Raw genomic sequence first — 6,000 nt, forward strand, 5'->3', positions numbered from 1 at the left:
GTGTAAACTACATGATACAATAAAGCTATAGCAGGAGACAACGTTGTCTTTGGGCCATGGGAAAGGAAAGGGAAGATAAAGGATGACTAAGATGAGGGAGAGATGTTGGTGACATTTCAGACAGAAAACCACTGAGGGAGCAGCAATGGTCAGCAAGAGCCGGCCGTGCAGAGCAGGGGTAGCAGAAGGTGACATTAGAATACTCCACCGAGTCCCGACAGAAATACATATCCTGTAAGCATAGAGCAGTGACATGGAAAGAATTTATTTTTAAAAAATCCATGTTTTCTTTTTTAACTTCTCTCTCTCTCTTTCTCTCTCTCTCTCTCTCTCTCTCTCTCTCTCTCTCTCTTTCTCTCTCTCTCTCTCTCTCTCTCTCTCTCTCTCTCTCTCTCTCTCTCTGTGTGTGTGTGTGTGTGTGTGTGTGTGTGTGTGTGTGTGTGTGCTGGAACATAGGCAATACAGGCCATCTGATGAGGGTTCTGGGAGCTGAACTAGAGTTCTCTGTAAGAGCAGGTGTTCCTAACCACTGAGCCATCTCTTCAGCTGTCATTCTTGCTCTCTGCCCACAGAGAGCCCAATACCATGGGAACAAGTGTTGACTATATTGATATCCACTGAATATTTAATGCATGCAAATAAATCACTGCAGTCCCTGTGGGAGATGATACAAATGCACAGTAAAACCTGGAAATCCTTCCAGAAGATGCTGAACAGATCAGGGATGGGAAGAGTCACGGTGTCCAAGTCCTCCACCCTTCTCCAGCCCTATCTGCCTGAACAAAGGGCACATTCAGCAATCTACCAAAGACCTGAAGTCCGCTGGACTCATCAGATTCTTTCTGTCAGGAACGTGAACTAAGGAACATGGGGAGTGATCTAGTTTGTTTCTGTTGCTTTGATTAAACACTAACAAAACCAACTTGTGGGAAGGAGTCTCTCATCTTACAGCTTACAATCCATCAGAGGGAAGTCAGGGAAAGGACTCCAGGCCAGCAGCCTGGAAGAAGGACCTGAAGCAGGGGTCATGGAGGTGTGCCATTCATTGGCTTCGGCTCCAGGCTCATATTCAGCTACTCTTTCTTAGGCTTCTCAAGACCACTTGCCCCAGGGTACAGTGAACCAGACCTTTCCCTACCAATCATGAAAGAAAAAAAAATGCCCCAATGGACTTGTCTACCTGTGGAGAGTAAAGGAAGCCCTGAGCGTGTAAAGGCCTGAGTGAACACATCATTGGCGTGGTCATGTCAAGGACCATAGCCTCGGGTCCATGCACAAATGCACAGCATGAGGCTCAAAGGATGACTGAGCACATCTGGTCCAGGTGTGGAGGCTGACAGTGTGTGCAGTGAACGTCCACCACAGCTTTCTCTCCAGGACCCACCCTGGATGTTTACAACCTGAAGATTGCTCCCCTAAAGAGACTGCCCCTACCCTTATTCAGCTGGATGCCATAACCCTGTCTTCCTGTCCCACTGTATATACTAAACACGCTGTGTGGTTTCTCCTTCAGAGGTCCCAGCCTTCTGTGTCCTTGAGACCACGCGTCTACCATTGTTTCCTTCCCTTGCTGTCTCAGTCACATCAGTCCCTGGAAGCCAGGCAATGTCTCAGCCTCGAGAGACAAACCCGATGAAAGCATTTTCAGAGTTGAGGTTCCCTTCTTCCCAGGTGACCCAGTTTGTCTAAAGTTGAAACTGAAAAAAACAAACCAAACCTGTTGTTGGAGTAGTGTGGCCTTGGTGGAGGAAATGTGTCACTGAGGGGGGACTTTAGAGTTTCAAATGACCAAGTCTTTGGGCTTTCTCGCTCTTTCTGCTTCCTCTGATCCAGATATAGAATTCTTGGCTCCTTCTCCAGCATCATGTCTGCCTGAGCATCACAATGCTTCCAACCATGACGATAATAGACTAAACCTCTAAAACTACAAGCCAGCCCCAATAAAATGTCTTTTTTTTATAAGAGTTGCTGTGGTCATGGTGTCTCATCACAGCAATAGAAATCCTAACCAAGACAAATATCTCAATTAGGCTAAACGAGGTGGGAAGACTTGCCTGTTGTGTGTAGCTCCATCCAGGGTGCCGGACTAAACACAAAGGAGAAAGCCAGCTGACCACAATAATCTCTCTCTGCTTCCTGATTGTGAACAGATTGTGACAGCTGTCCCAAGCTCCTTCTGCCATGACTTCCCCTCTATGATGGACCATACCCTTAATATGCAAGCCAAAATAAACCCTTTCTCCCTTAAGTTGCTTTGGCCAGTGTATTTTCTCACAGCAACAGAAAAATTAACTAAGACAGTAGCTATGTGATAAATGAATAAATAAGCAGAAGCCAGCCAGATGCAGAGGTGACAGAAGACTCAGTAGGAGGATGATGTTAGTCCAGAGAGGGAAATGGCTGAGACTAAGAAGAAGCAAGCACACCAGGTAACATCCACTCTAGGGATGCCTCAACTGTCCATACAAAAGGGAGCCATTGTTCTTTGCATGTATGATCACATGTGCACATTCACACAAACACACACACAAAGCTTACTATAAATATTAAGAAAAAGAAGTGAGGTTTAGGTGCAAGGGATAAATATATCCAGATGTGCAAAACCTGACGACTCAGAAAGCATGACTGGGAAAAGTGTAGAAAGCAGAGGACCGTCCTCAAAGCTGAGTATGGACCTCTTCCACTCTTCCTTTTACTCAAAGAAATATCTACTTATCGCTGGAGCATTTTTTTTTTCTGCACGGGGAAATTAAAAAGCCTGCCCTTTGAAAACTGTTGTTAACTGTTCATGCTCTACAAACAGAGCTGAAGAGGAGAAGGGAGAAACAAGTTGCAGAGACTATGAGTTACACTCTCAGTGGAATAACTTCATTTTTGCTTTAAAATATTGTAGTTATAGATAGTCGCATAAATTTCAAACTCAGAAGGACAGCCATCAAATCAGCAGCATTGTACCTGGGAAATGGGGAGAGCAGTGGAAGAACGTTTTCTCAACTCATTTCACTAATATCGCCATCACTGAAATACTTCAAGAACCTAGGAGATTAGGAGATAATTTTAGACTAAGCAAATGTATTTTAAAATCCTTGCAGTTGGGGTGGAAGATGGCCTAACAGTTACTACACTTGCTCTTCGGATAGTTCAGATTTGGTTCTCAGCACTCACGTGATGACTCCTAGTTAACTCCAGTGTCAGGGGATCTGACCCCCTCATCCGGCCCCTAGGGACACAGGGTCTGCCTCAGTGCACATGCATCCATGCAGCCAAACACTCACACCCATAAAATAAATAACAACTTTAAAATAACTGCAATTAAAAAAAGGTTGCCCTGTATTTTGTAACTCTTTAATTTGCCAGTTTACTTCCCTCAGTTTTCCTTGGGCAGAAGCCAAATAAACGAATTTCACTTCCACTTAACCTCTGAACAGAAGAACTAAGAAGAAGCAAACAGCCACGAAGTTAACACGAAGCAGGAGAAAGCCATGGAAAACCATTTCCTGGCTAGAACTGAGTTGCTGGCTCCTGCTTTTGCAGGCTAGGGGAGAAGCGTGGCCTCCATCCTTGGACGCTCACCTTTCTCCTGTCCAGCCTTTCTCCGGTCACTTTCTCCAAGTGGGATGACACACTTCCCCCTTTGTACCACCCTCATGTCTATCTATATCCTGGTCTGCAGGCTGCAGCTCCACCAAGCACACACACTCCTTGAAAGCAGGAAACATCTGCCCTCATCTTTGTGTCATCAGTTCTCAGCAGCGAATCCAGCAGAGAACAGGCTGGAGCACAGATTCGTGGAAGAGATGAATGGAGACAGAAAGGGAAGCCCAGAGCAGCTGCAGAAGGCGCAGCCTTCAGCCACAGCTAACTGCTCTTCTATCCTAGGGAATGATGCTCTGCCCTACACTGCCTTTCAGGAGAAACCAAGACAGCCATCTGCCCCCTGGTAATTCGCTCATTGGACGCACATGATCAATATATTTGCTTGGTCATACTTACACCTACTCTGTCTCCTTTCCTCTATCACATGGTTCTTTGGGGTCCTAGGGTCAGAGAGGGAAGACAAAGTCTAGGGGATTGCACAAGTAATTTCATAACTAATATTAGGCAATGATTCTGGCCCTTTCCAGACAAAGGCACCACAGTATCTTTTCCAAATTTTCCCAACTTGTGCACCCTCCGAACCATTGCACTGCGGATCTGAGCACTAACAACAGTGACTGGAAAAGAACTGCCTGGGGTTTGTCTCATCCAAGGCACGACCTTCAGAGACGTCGGTCTTCCCTTCTCGTTGTCTCATTTGCCTGAATGGTAACTAACAGACTGCCAGGCAGGGAAGATAACATCTGAACGAGTGACAAAGCAACTAGCTCGCCTGGCAAAGGAAAAGAAAGCCATCATGCTAACGCTAAGCTATGAAGAAGAAACAGCCTGGAGACAAAGACAAAGCAAGATGCAAGAGGGCTTCAAAAGTCACCTGCCCTCCAGTGGGGAACGGAACTCCAGTCCTGCTGCCTTCCTCCCTAATCTCCCTGACCGATCTGTCATGCATCTGCACTTCAACAACCAGGAGGTGTACAAGACCCTTTTCAAACACCCCAAATGCTGTACGTGAAAGAGTTCAACACTGAGTTGCAAGGCCTGTGCCTTGTCCTGCCCTTGCCTGGCTGGGTTTCAGAACTTCCTGATAGAAAATACATTTGGTTTCTGAAGCTGGATGTGTGGTGGAGAAACCGACTCCTGTGGTTTGAGTTCACTTCCATGTAGGAGTGTTGAGGCAGGGCTTTTTATTTTAGTCAGCAGAAGATGCCATTCCATCCAGAGGAACACCTGTTGTCCACACTGCCAACTGTCATTTCCTTCCTGCAGGCAGGAAGTCAAAAATTGAAAGTCTCTAAAATTGTTAGCGAGAGCGTTTGTAATCTCAAGGTTCATTCATTGTTTTCAGCAGGCCTGTGAAACAAAATGTACAAACTGCCAAGAATGTTCTGGCACGTCGGGAGTTTGTTTCCTGTGCTGGCTGGCGCGCGGTGTCGAAGTGCATAAAGTCAGGGGCTGGTAACAGTGATACTGCTCTTGGGATCAAACTGGATCTGCAGAGAGACTGGGGTGGAGGTGGAACCATGTTCCTGGGCCTGGTTTACGATTGGTAAAGCTTGCTGAGCCTCCTAAGCAGGTGGGACCGAATGAATCACTGGAAGTCATCTTGATAAGCTTATGACGCCGTGTCTCTGCCCCTCCACCGAGGTTACAATCACATAGTATAACTGTACTAAATTCAATGCGTGATCATGCATGACTTCATCCATCCAGGTAGTAAATTATTTAAGCTACTGTGGAAGAACCAGAGCAATACAAATTCATTTAGGACACCCTTTTGAAACTTACTCTTTCTAAGGCCCTTGGTTTTTTTTGTTGTTGTTGTTGGGTTGTTTGTTTAATTGCAATACTGTTTGGCCAATAGCTTAAGCATATTTTTGGCTAACTCTTATATCTTTAATTAACCCATTTTTATTTATCTATGTATCGCCATGTGGCTATGGTTTACCAGCAAGGTTCCAGTGTGTCTGTCTTCTGCAGGCAGCTATATGTCTTCTCCTTGACTCTGGAAGAACCTTGTTTTTTTAAATGATCTCCTTTCACACTGGCCAGATTTCCAAGGGGAACTCTAAAACAATGCCTTCGCATCCCACTACATAATCCACACCACTGCAGAGAAGGGTAGCTAGAGATCATGAAATATGGAAAGAAAGAGAGAAAGCAAGAAAGAGAAAGAAAGAAAGAAAGGAAGGAAGGAAGGAAGGAAGGAGTTACTCTCTACAATGACCCTTAAATTCTGCTTTTCAAGCTAGGAAAATGACCTAATTTGCCTTTTAGGACTTCAGTGTAATGAATTTACACAATCAAAACGTATCCAAATGTGTATGCATCGCTAATGAATTAACATAAATTCACTCCCAAACACATAAGGATGTTTGTGCCTAAATGTTTCAAATCCCCACTGCT

The sequence above is a fragment of the Alexandromys fortis genome, unplaced genomic scaffold (genome assembly GCF_014885135.2).
Source record: "Alexandromys fortis isolate MF-2015 unplaced genomic scaffold, M_Fortis_MF-2015_v1.1 scaffold_52, whole genome shotgun sequence".
NCBI classification, from domain to species: domain Eukaryota; kingdom Metazoa; phylum Chordata; class Mammalia; order Rodentia; family Cricetidae; genus Alexandromys; species Alexandromys fortis.